The sequence below is a fragment of the Hesperophylax consimilis genome, chromosome 13 (genome assembly GCF_061612785.1).
Source record: "Hesperophylax consimilis isolate HC1 chromosome 13, BYU_Hcon_1.0, whole genome shotgun sequence".
Classification (NCBI taxonomy): Eukaryota; Metazoa; Arthropoda; class Insecta; order Trichoptera; family Limnephilidae; genus Hesperophylax; species Hesperophylax consimilis.
Genome location: NC_142848.1, coordinates 37,835,553 through 37,848,546, shown reverse-complemented (window position 1 = coordinate 37,848,546; position 12,994 = coordinate 37,835,553). Strand labels below are relative to the sequence as shown.

Genomic DNA, 12,994 nt, shown 5'->3' with positions numbered 1-12,994 from the left:
AATTTCCAAAAAGGGCACTATAAAAATATGTAAATAATGTAAAATGAATAATTTTAGTTTTACTTAAATAAGTTTTTGATAGTTTTAATTTTGAGAAATTTGAGACGACTAAAGCGTTCCACTGACTAAAGCGTTCCACTTTGCGTAAATTGTCGAGTTTTTCAATATTATTATTCAACTGGATTATACTGGACAAAGTTATTTCGTGTCACTAATAATTTGCAGTAAAAAATAGACATTTGAAAAACTTACGATATCTGTTTATTATAATAATTATTTTTTAAATAATACGGCGGTTTTTTTGGTAATTGAAGTAAAACTTAACCTTATCTTGCTGGCTGCGCCGAAGTATAAAATAAAAATTGAACAATATTATGTATTTTCAGTGCTGCGCCCAAGTTGAGCACCCAACTTGCCAACTAAATAAAAGTGCGATTACCGCCCCATTACGACCAAGTAGAACACTTTACTCCACCTTGAAGACTAATAGACCAATGAGTTAAGCAAAGCAGTAGGTACTAGGAACAAAAGAAATGTTGACTTTTTACGTAAAGTATACTTTAATACCCATCCCAGTTCCCAGACCGCGCATCGTCTCGCGCTCTCCGTGCCCCAGGTCCGTGTTAAATCGCTCCAATTAGAGGCGGGTATTTATTCAGAACTAGCACAATGTAAATTGCATGCAAATGGTCCCGGGCGGCTTCTTTGAGGGCTACTCTCTCTCTCTCTCTCTCTCTCTCTCCTACCTTATGTACTTACCTACTCTAGTACTAGACTAGTATTTGTAACCCTTTGCTGGGGCACATGAGAGCTGATTACAAGGCTTACGAAAACATTCATAGTATATTTATACCTACTTAAAGAACCTTTACAAGTCACCAATAAGGCCGAAACTAACGCACGCAAGCCCCGTTTCGGCCCCTCCATCCTCTTTGTGAGGCTGAATGTATTATGGAGGAGACGGAGAGGAGCAAGATGGGAAATACTTGACTATTCAGATTTAGTCAAACATTTCAAGAAAGTTTCGATTCTGCATGGTGGTCGATACTGAAAATATTAACCACGCGCCGTAAATGTACTAGGTATATGACGTTATTTTTAATGAAAATTTTGTTAAAAATCACGCAGGTATTAATCAAACAGATGAACTCGCGTCCTCCCGGTTCGTGGACAAAGGTCGTAACCACTCAACCACAGAGGCCAATAGCCAACTGGTTAGCCCTGTGAGGCTAATGGTTAAGCGGTTCCCAATCACATCAATATTCTGATCAATCTCATGAATTTCCCTCGAAGAAATAATTCAACATAATAAAAATAATAAGAAAAGTGCAGAATCTAGAACTTAAATAGCCTCAACCGGAATGACGAATGTGTCCGAACTAAATGCAAAAAACAAAACAAATTCTGCCGAAAGATCAGCCCCTCCCATTGGATGCAGCCATTTCTGCTAATTCGCATGTAATGTTTTAACAAAAAACATTTATTTATAATTTCAACAATCTATAATAATAAATTTACCAACAGCGGGGGAAAAATATTTTCAAAACCTACTAACTCGGAACCCTCTGGTGAAGTGAGGACTAAGAAAAAAGTTTGCGTCTATTACTGTAGATTTCATGTTTAGTTAAAATATTGTATTTTGTCTATAAATAAAACGTATCATTATTAAACATTAAAAAAATCACCATAATATTGCTGCGAACTTACTCGATGATGATACCCGATAGGGGTATCCCATCTCATTTGCGCTTTTCCTTAATAAAACTGTAACTATTACCCACCGAGAAACTCGGTAACCCTTGGTAGGAATATATTATTTGAATTGCTATGTTTTACGCAAGCGTGATCTTCGCATGTTTTAAATAAACTTTACAACAAAGCAGTCTTAGTGCCTCGACGATCTACATAATTATTTAGATTTAAAAGTTGGTTGGTCTGTTGGTTTTGACCTAACCTCCCCTTGCATTTGAGGTCGGTTCGGGACTAAACGCTCGGCTCAAAGGGGAGAGTGTAATTGAGTGAGACCTGGACTGTTAGTGATGCACGTTTTAACATGATACCCCGTACCAACCCAGTACCTATTACCATACCCGCCTTCCCTGGGCGGCATGTAAACTGTGACCACGGAACAAGGTAAGGACTTTATCAAGGTCATCGGATTAATTTTTATTTTTTTTTATTTTAAACCTCACAAGAGCACCATAAACATTGTGTATATAACCACCCGATGGGGCAGCGTGGTAAGACCAATGCTGCTTGCTCATTGAAGTACCCGTAAAACTAACTCAGATTTCTCTACCTTTGAAGAATACATAGGTCAGATTATAAATTTCATGAAAATAAGATGAAGCTGCCTCTAATGTGCTTTATGTGAAATTGTATCTTTATTTATACGGCATTATTTTATCTTTATATATAAAGTGAATTATAAACTTTGATAACTATAACTATTGCCTTCTGACGAATAAGAACTAACCGTTAGAATAGCTCGTGTATGGAATGATATACACGAGCTATTATACACGGTGTCCGGAAACTCGTAGTACAAGCGGGAAACTGATGAATCTACATCACATTTGGAGTCGATTTTGTAGTATAATTTTTTTTTATTTGAGCTTTTGTTTTCCAGTAAATTGAGTCAGAAATTGAATTTTTTTAATCAAATTCTTATAAATTATTACTGAAGATCAAAGTACCCAACTAATTAAAACTATCTAAATGTAAAACAAATAAAGAAACCTGGATTTGAAACATTATTTTGAAATCACTTTTCATTTAACCGGTCGGTGGCCGAGTTGACATCGCGTTTGGGTCCCACCCAGGCGTAGTGTGTTCAATTCCTCGGCTGGCTAAGTCCTCCATCACAACACAAGCAACATCTCCAGCTTACTGTGGTGATAGAAGAAGATTTTCAAATGATATACACGAGCTATTATACACGGTTTCCAGAAACTCGTAGTACAAGCGGGAAACTGGTGAATCTACATCACATTTGGAGTCGATTTTGTAGTATATATTTTTTTGATTTGAGCTTTTGTATTCGAGTTAATCGAGTCAGATTTTTTTTTTTGATCAAATTCATATAAATTATTACTAAAGATCAAAGTACCCAACTAATTAAAACTATTTAAAATTAAAACAAATAAAGAGACCCGGATTTAAAGCATTATTTTGAAATCACCCTTCATTTAACCGGTCGGCGGCCGAGTTGACATCGCGTTTGGGTCCCACCCAGGCGTAGTGTGTTCAATTCCTCGGCTGACTAAGTCCTCCATCACAACACAAGCAACATTTTCAGCTTACTGTGGTAGTAGTGGGAGATTTTCAAATATCGTCAGGTTATTTGTAACCCGGGAATGCTTGTCTTTCTATTAAAAAAAAAAAAAATAATCCGGTGTAATTACAAAATATTTCTGCTCTGCAGGGTTAAAACATTTGTTCTTCTAATATTCATACCTATCTCAGTCATATTCGCAAAATATAGCTTTCTCTATTATGTTAGGTTCTATTAACATATGAAGGAAAGAGACGCACGATAGTTTTCAAAAATACGATTAGTCAAGGAAATTAAGATATCTAGATACAGTAGTGCTCGAACCAACGTGAACAAGGTAAATATTATTTTTTTAATAATTTATTTATTTGTATAAAGTACATTAACTCATATGAAATTTGTCTAACATTGGCTTTAATAACTTCTTCAACTCAACAAATCATCGAATTTTTTCAATTGTTGCCTTACAAATTGCCCAGACAATTTCAGGAATTTAAAGGATAAGAATTGCAATCCAAGCAGGTGATATTGCCATAATTGAAAAAATAAAGATCCGTTTTTGATTTGTGGTAAGGTGCGTTACCTCGTTGGAAACTGCCAAACCTACTACTTACAACTATTTCGTAACCCACTACGACTACTTCGTAAGTTCAACAGCTAATCTATCTTCCAAAAGATGTTTATATCATGACACGTGTCACCACAATCTACATATCTGCCCTGATGATGAACACTACAATGCTGTCCGAAACGTTGGCTAAAAAAAAACGCGTACAGAGAAAGCGCAACACAGAATACTGTACCAAAAAACTTTTGGACCTGAGAATCTAAAATTTACATCAATTTATTTCATAATAATAATTCTAGTCACTTACGCACTGACGGATCAGCTTTCAAAGTTCCCAACCAATATCGGCGTCACGTTTATTTTACAAGCGGTGAAATAGATTTCCGAAAATTGGTAGGTATTCCTCATTTTGATTGGTGTCCGCAATAACTAACTTATTAACTCTGCAACAATCACACCTACACAAAAACACACGACAAATGTTTTACACCTTCCGCAGAAAAAGTTCTTATGTTTACGAACCAAAATTTAGTTTTTTGTGTAAATTTTGTTGTTTTGCGACAAAAAGTTTGCAGGAGGCTAAGATATATTAGCGAATATACGCTGTTAGCGGTAAGCCATCTTGTATGAATCTAGTTAGTAGACTTTTTATACGATCTGACAAATAGTCGGTCAATGTTAACGGCAACACGTTGACATGAAGCCATCTTGGAGAGAGTAAAATTTCATGTTTTCAATGTTTTGGTCTCATTGAGCGCTTCCGTAAGGTAAACTTCCGAAAAACTATTAATTTTCATAAGTTGCACTCGTATTTACACGCACTCGTGAGTAATTTATCAAAAACTTACATAAGCCGTATCTACATTTAACCTCAGAGTGAAAAGGCCGCCTAAGTGTAAGTGATAAGTTATAGGACAAAATTAAGTTGTTGTTGTTTTTTTTTTATATTAACTCCACACAGGAGGCCCTGAAGAAAATAATTTCCCTCAGGGCCTATGTCATCTTTGAGGATGCTGTGTGGAGGGTCTTTTTGTGGAGAGGAAGGAGTGAACATGGGTTTTGATGAGTCCCATGTTGTAGGAGGGAGGAAACACAGGAAAGGCAGCTCGTTCCACATCCGAGCTGTTGAACTTAAGAACAAATCGTAGAAGCGACCCGTTCTCATGTGACAAATGTCAACCGTGTACAAATGTCAACCGTGTACAAATGTCAACCGTGTACAAATGTTGGGCGCGTGTTTGGCGTGTATCCCGACTACGCACCGGTGCCGAAGGGATCAATGACGCTAGTTCCTCAGAGCATCTTCCATTGTAATACCGATAGAACAAGGACAACATACCTACCTGACGCCTGTGCTCTAAAGATTGCAGTCCGTTTGTTAAGATTGGGGAATCTATCAAACGGACCGCCCGTTTCTGCACAGAGTCGAGGGTTTTTTTCAGGTATTTAGGGGCTCCGGACCAGAGATGGCTGCCAAATTCGACAGTAGGGCGCACTTGTGATTTGTACAGGGTCAGCAGTTGTGTACTATTAAAGTATCTGCGGGCCCTGTACAGTACGCCCAGCTTCAGAGAGGCCAACTTTACTCTGGCTTCGATGGAGCCCCCGTACCTGAGGTGGTCACTTATAGTTATAAAAGTTGTACTGTATTTGAACTAGAAAGTTGGTTACTAATTGTATCTTTTGTTTTGAGTTTTTGTTTAAAAACGAGTGAATAAACAGACAGCAGTGTAATTAAACAAAACCTAAGCAATTTTGTTGTAAGTTAGTTCAAAACGGCGCGACTGCAAATTTGGAACGTTAAAATAAATTAAAAAATAATAATCCTAGCGTTCGGCATAAAGTGAACAGTATTCTAAGCAGATGTCCCATTTCTGTTAAATCGTAAGTAGGTGAGTGTTGATTTAGGCTGGCCGCATACATACGTTTTCCGTATTCGATTTCCGAATTCGTTTTCCGTATTCGGAATTCCGTGAGACTAGCGCAAACGTTCGTTTTTCTTGATTCGGAATGTATAAACGTCAGTACCAGTGTTGCCAACAAGGGCGATATATCGCCATTTAGGCTACTCAGAGCGAGAATCGGCGCCGAAAAAATCTAAAAGGCGACTGGTCGCCAATTAATCTACTTCAAAGACATCAATTTTAAACATGTCCCGAAATTCTCTAGCCACCCCCCCCCCCCCCCCCATGAAATTTATTTTTCTGGGGACAAATTTTATATTTTCTTGAAATTCTCTAACCATCCCCCCCCCACGAAATTTTTATTTTCACGTAAAAACATCAATTTTAAATATGTCCCACCTAACAGCAAATTCGGCTACTTTACGCTACCTTATGTATGAGAAACGGCGATATTAGGTCAAGATCCGTTGGCAACACTGAATTACTAAACGGAAATTTCCGAACGTTTGCGTCGGCACAAACAAAGTGTATGCAAGAGCTGCGTTCCACATGACGTCATTAGGTTTCTTCCATTCGGTTTCTCCGAACGCGCCGCGCCGGTTCGCATTCGGAACGTGCGTAAGGAATTTTTTCCGTTCGGAACTAAAACGAACGTGTGCGGCAGTCAATGTATTTTCTACTGATTCCGTGCATTCGGATGTCCGAATACGGAAAACGAATTCGGAAATCGAATACGGAAAACGTATGTATGCGGCCAGCCTTATGGGTCAGCGTGAGCGGTTTATTTATGGGATCAGTACCTATACATTGTTTATATTGCATTTTGCTTTAAGAAATTTTCTCGTTAATTTAAACATAAAAGCGAATTGTGGTCGAAATTTGTGTGTTTTAAAACGCGTTATTATTGTTTTGATATTGATATTTTAAGATTCATCATCGATGCCTTCGACGTGTTTGAAAACAGTTGTACGTTTTTAATGTTTTTATTTTGAGACCTATCATCGATGCCTTCGATGATAAGTCTCAAAATCAAAACATATAACATATAATCAATCATCAGACGGACCCAACTGTGCTTGGAAGTTAACGGTGAACATTTTAAATAATTTTTTTGACGTGTTTGTGTTTTGAATTGGACATCGGAACATCGCTACATATTGTGAGTACCTACCTATGCTAATAATAATTCCTATCCGTAGCGTTCTCTTTCGTTTCTCAGATCGAAAGACGAAAAAATTTTAACCCTGAAATAGCCGAAAAATATTTTTTTTGGTGAAAATGCTCAAATCAAAAAACTTTATTGAAAAATGTTTATTTGGATTCCCCATGTAGTGTAGATTCTCTAGTTTCCCGCTTGTACTACGAGTTTCCGGACACCGTGTATAATATATATTTAAACTCATTTTAATAGTATAAATATATATATTTAAACTGATTTTAATAGTATAAATACATACATTTAAACTAATATTAATTAGTTTAAATATGTATTATGTAGTTTTAAAAGTGTTTGAAAATGGCGTTGAAAGCCGAAACAGCTGTAACAATAAAAACCAAAATACTTGCAGAACTTAATAATAATATTATAAAATTTGATTATTATTAAAATTAAATACTTAATATTTTTGCTACTTATGTGATATTCATATTATTATTATTGGCACAAATAGTCTAAAATAACACTAAATCTACATGCTAATAAATAACAAGTATTGACTGATTGTAGTGATTAGTATAAAGTATTTTTACTTATGAGCCATGTTTTCAGCATATATCTGAATATATTTGAGAAATTAGAATGTTTTATGTTAATTGGCAACATGTTTAACATTTTGGGCACGTTATATTCTAGGGTTCGCTGTCCGTATTTATTGTTATATTTTGGAAAAAGCATGCCTTCATTCTTCGTAAACCTAGTGTTGTGTTCATGTTTGAATATGCTGAATCAATATTTTCCCATAGTAAGGCCAGCACAGGCAAGATATTTAAGTTTCGATACAACAATGAAATGTTACGTATCTGCGAAAAAAATATTTTTAAAACTAGTAATTTAACCATAGAGTTTTGTATTTTGTACTGATAGCAGGTAATTTAAGTTAGTTTTACAAAAAATTACTTTGTGAATATTCTCATAAACCGTAAATTAAGTTCGGTTATTAGGTAAGTAATAGGTAATTAACATTGTTAAGAACATTTAAGGGAATCACTCACATGCATGCTTTATTAAAGGAAGGTACTTACCACTTGACAACCACCAAACTAAAAATTACAGAGTACCTAATCTAATTGTTGCAAGTCATCAAAGCATCTTGGGTATAAAATAATCGAACGAATAGGAAATGAAAGCAACGGGATAAGATTCGAAGCTCTGCTTAGTAGGTAAGGTGCTAAATGGGAAATAAAAGCAACGGGAGAAGATTCAAAGCTTCGCCCAGTAGGTAAGGTGCTAAATAGGAAATAAAAGCAACGGAAGAAGATTAAAAGCTTTGCCTAGGAGGAAAGGTGCTAAATAGGAAATAAAAGCAACGGGAGAAGATTCAAAGCTTTGCCTAGGAGGTAAGGTGCTAAATAGGAAATAAAAGCAACGGGAGAAGATTCAAAGCTCTGCCTAGTTGGTAAGGTGCTGTAAGTAAGTAAGGTGTAGGTGCGGTTAATATCACTGTGACCGACTGAAAAGTTTTTTTTAATTAAAGTTCCGATTTTCATGAGTCATGTCAATTTTCGGGAGAGGTAGACTTTGCTTCATAAACTTTTTTTTTGAGAAATAAATTAGAACTAGAATAAATCTGTATTATAGAAAGTTTTATCTTGACTGGGGTGCTTTTAAAAAACATTTGGCAAACAAGTAAATTGTTAGGAAAATCTTGAACATCATATTTTTTGTGATGTTTGGATAGATACAATGCGGAGAATTAATCATTCTAGAAATATGCAGAAAATTTAGAACGTAAAAAAATCAGCAAAAATACGACACATCTTTTTGGGATGTGCATTTAACATTCTTTGAAAACGAATGGATTTTTTTTATAAAACAATCAAAGAACATGGGCTAAAGTGAAAGTTTAGAATAAACGTTCTACGACCCACACCCCGAAAACTTAAAAAATAATGATAGATTTAAGATTCAAAGACATATATACATAGGATTATAGAAATCCTTAATCTTCCCTAGATCATATACTTTTCACAAAGTAACAAATGATACAGATGGTGGGAAAAAGTAATGACCCGGTTTTGAGGAGGTATAAAAACTGATAAATTTAGAAACTTTTTTATTATGGTCTATATATATTCACATGTTTTTCATTGAGTTTTGAATACCAATTCAGCAAGATGGCGGCCTTCTGTAGGGATGCGTTTTATTTATTTTGGTTACTGGGCTATTTTCCTTGCAGCAATAATTGAGTGACGAAATTAATCTGGGAAATCTGTGGTTCCAACAAGATGGGGCTACAGATGGTTCCAACAAGATGTTCCAACACACACAGCTCAGATTTATATGGCCAAATTGAAGAATATGTTCCCTGCACGAGTTTTAAATTTTTTAGATTTAAGCATGTGCAACTATTTTCTGTGAGGTTATTCAAAGGAGAAAGTTTTCAAACATTGCCCCCACACAGTAGAAGAGCTGAAGACACGAATTATCGAGGAAACTCCGCCATATTCATTGCAATATGCAGAAAATAAGCCCAAAACTTCATAAATAGACCACATCAGTGTGTTGCTGTTGAAGGTTACCATCTTGCTGAAGTAGTATTCAAAACTTAATGAAAAAAACGTTTTAGGTATATTCAGATCACAATGAAAAAGTTTATTATTTTTTTATACCTCCTCAAAACCGGGTCATTACTTCTGCCGCTCCCGCAAAAGGATACTGTATATTGTACAATAAAGTCAGAGAAACACAATACTGTTGTAACAGCCGAACAATCATTGCTTTTACGGCAGTTCCTACAGCGGTTTTACTGCGACGATATTGTATACCAATGTTTGTGGAACGTTCACGCGGAATCAGACACCATACATGAAACAGATTACCGTCAGAGATTTAATGAATTCCTTATGTCAATGTATTCGACCGATTGATCGTAATATCAAGTAAATATTTATATTATGCATATAGCTTTTAACAGAAAAAAATAAACATGACATTCATATCGGTCGGTGGCTGACTTGACATCGCGTTTCCACGTTTAATTCCACGGCTGGCTAAGTCCTCCATCACAGCAAAATTTTCCGTTTTCTGTGATGGTAGTAGAAAATTTTAAAATATTGTCAGGTTATTCGTAACCCGGGAATATTTGTCTTTCTGTAAAATAAAATTATATATATTTACAAATTTTTAATTCTTTAAAATTTAACTACTAATGTTTTTAATAATATTATATTTAATTTATTTAAAAAAATGTTAAGCTATGTAATTATCATTATGCGTGGCCGAAGGCAATATGAAACTGTCGTTGTTTATCAATAAACTTTAAAATACATTAAACAACGATATTGTTAAATTTAAAAATAAACTTTAAATTAAAATTTAGCTCTACAAATTAATCTACATAACAATAAATACGCATTTAGGTTATGGTTGTTGGCAGTATGTTTGACGGCCTCCGTGGACGAAGGATAACGTTCTAGACTGGTTAACCGGAGGTCGCGGGTTCAAATCCCGGCACGCGCAAGTAAATTTTATTTGATCAACTTGTATTATTTGACAATTTATTCATATAAAATAATATATAGTAAATATGCGGCACGTTACAGTGTGGAAGATACTTTGCAGTATTACCTGACCAGATCTGAATAGCCAGGTGCTTCCCCAGTTATTATTCCCTACCCCCATCCCCTCCCCACTACATTCAGCCTCACAACATACCCCAATTGGGGATGCCATAGTCTGTGATGGTTTGAATAATCACGAAAATAAATAAACGATAAATAATAAACGAACGTGCTCAAAAATTTTTTTTGTTTAGACAACGACGGAAGATTTATTGACAGACAGGCCTGGAGTAAACACATTCACACGGGACAGGGCGCAGGTACAGGCAGTGAGGTTTTGAACTTGAGTACGTTACGTTGACAGCTCCGTGAAATCGATACAAATGAGAAGTGTTGTTTGAAAATGCAGTGAATTAGTGAATTCAGATGGCGTTAGAAAGCTTTGTTGGTTTTTGAATTAAAGTGAAATATTATTGGAACGGTTTTTGTGTGAAGTGAAAGTGGTTGGACTCAGTGAGAAAACAATTAATAATAATGACAATAATAATAATTGGATAATTTGTAGAGCGCCGTTTTGTAAAAACCCACCTCAGGGGCGCCAGGTGTTGTGCAATCGCGATTGTGTTATAAAGTTGTGTTGATTTAAACGTGATTTCGTATACAGTTCGAACTAGATTGCTTGTCTTAAAAACATGAAAATAATAAAAATAATGATTGCGGTTTTAAAACAGAGTGAACGTACTTAAAGGCGGGAAGTGTTTAATCGGGCTAGGTTATTGATTTGGCGAGATGGCATTTATCCACGGAGACCGAAAACCAGAGAAACAAATATATCATTAACTGTGGGTTCGAATCCTGACAGATTAGGGAGGTACAATTTTATTTACAGGAATATTTAATTACCCTTTTAAAGTCGTAGGGAGGGGACCAAAATGGAACAAATTACAAGGACTTAAAAGGAGAAAATGATTAATGTAATGGAATGCCGGTAGGGAGGAGACCGAAAATTAAACTGATTTAGCTATATAGTGTGTAACCAGGTAAGCTTCACACTAGGATTTGGAGGTGACTAACAGGGTGAGTTTTTTATATTATTTATTAAACAACAGAAGTCCTTTTTAAAGGACGGATACAGCATCCAAGTTTACAACCCCTGTCGTCCAAATAATGTTTCGAAAGGGAATGTGTCAATCAGACTATCTACCAGCTGGAAAAGGGAGACGGGCCGATGACCTTTTCATATATAGGACAAGACGCAGGTACAGTCAGTCAAAGGGGAAGTTTTGCTAGCGTATGACCGCCCAAATAGAAAGCGATCGGATGCAACCAGACAAAACAGAATGAATACTTTTTTTCTGTTATTTGACTTTCTAATTTAATACTTTTCATCTATTGTTTGACTTTCTAAGTCACGAATTGGGATGCACAAAAACAAATCTAAAATCGAAAGAGGGAGATGGTAATCTCCGAGATAAAACTACCAACCAAACAACTTTTTTCAACAGGTCCCTTTCGAGAGATAGGCAGCCTCTTTAAATTAAATGCAAAAATCAAACCAATTATCCGTTTATACCTACCTGAGAGGATAGGTATTCAGTAGGAGTTACCCATACCTAATACACGAGGATGCTAGTAACCTCATAAAATAATTACTAGAACCGAATATTAAAATACAGACAGTCCTCATCCTAAATTTGGCATTTCGAGTAGACCTTACATATATCTCACATGATAATTGGCTGAATGAGTAGGCACACAACCTATCGTTAAAAAGCAGGCTAAATGTCGACAAGATCGTCGTGTGTTATCTATGTATTGACCTAGAAAGCGATGTAAATCCCCGACGGCGTGGGAGTTACAACGTTTTCTAGAGGTGGCACGTAACTTAGGACCTTGCGTGTCACATTTTCGCGACTAGATTCGTGACAAGGGATGTCATGGTTTTCCCCTTCTACACTCAGTAAAGTAGATTTTCCTGGAGGTGTATGAGATTGGGGCAATTCTGAAATTGGTGATGAGACCTGGTTTTCTTTATTCTGGCGTGACGGTTGCCGATTTGGAACAAGGGGAGACCCGGCCGGTTGTGATATCCAGACACGCAGATATCGATCGCCTTGCTCAAATTATCATCCATCAGTTTTGTTTGGTAAGAGGAGGAGTCAATCTTAGCTTGAAAAAAATTCATTTCCTTTCCTCTCCTTCCCCTCCTAAAATATATACATGGATGGCGCCGACAACTAACACCATAAATTTATCGTATGTATATCACATATATAAAATCTAACACTTTATTATATTCACATTACCCTACGATAGGTAGAATCGAGTAGCTAGTGGGGGGGGGGGGAGCAGGCGACTTAGAAGATAAGGTTTATAAAATGGTTTTAAAACACAGCGGTAATGGATTCAACTCACTCTATCTCAAAAGAACCAAGGGATACCACACATACATAGATAACTAGGTTTCTAAACCGAGAAACAAAAAACCAACACAACGTTCGGTGAAGCCTTTTTATACTGAACCGTCAC

At 36.2% G+C, this 12,994-nt stretch overlaps 1 protein-coding gene across 2 annotated transcripts in view; it reads right to left on the bottom strand.

The window, feature by feature from the left end:
* loh (thrombospondin type 1 domain containing lonely heart) overlaps positions 1–12,994 on the bottom strand; it is a 700,385-nt gene that overhangs the window by 418,294 nt on the left and 269,097 nt on the right. The gene's annotated exons all lie outside the window — the stretch shown is intronic.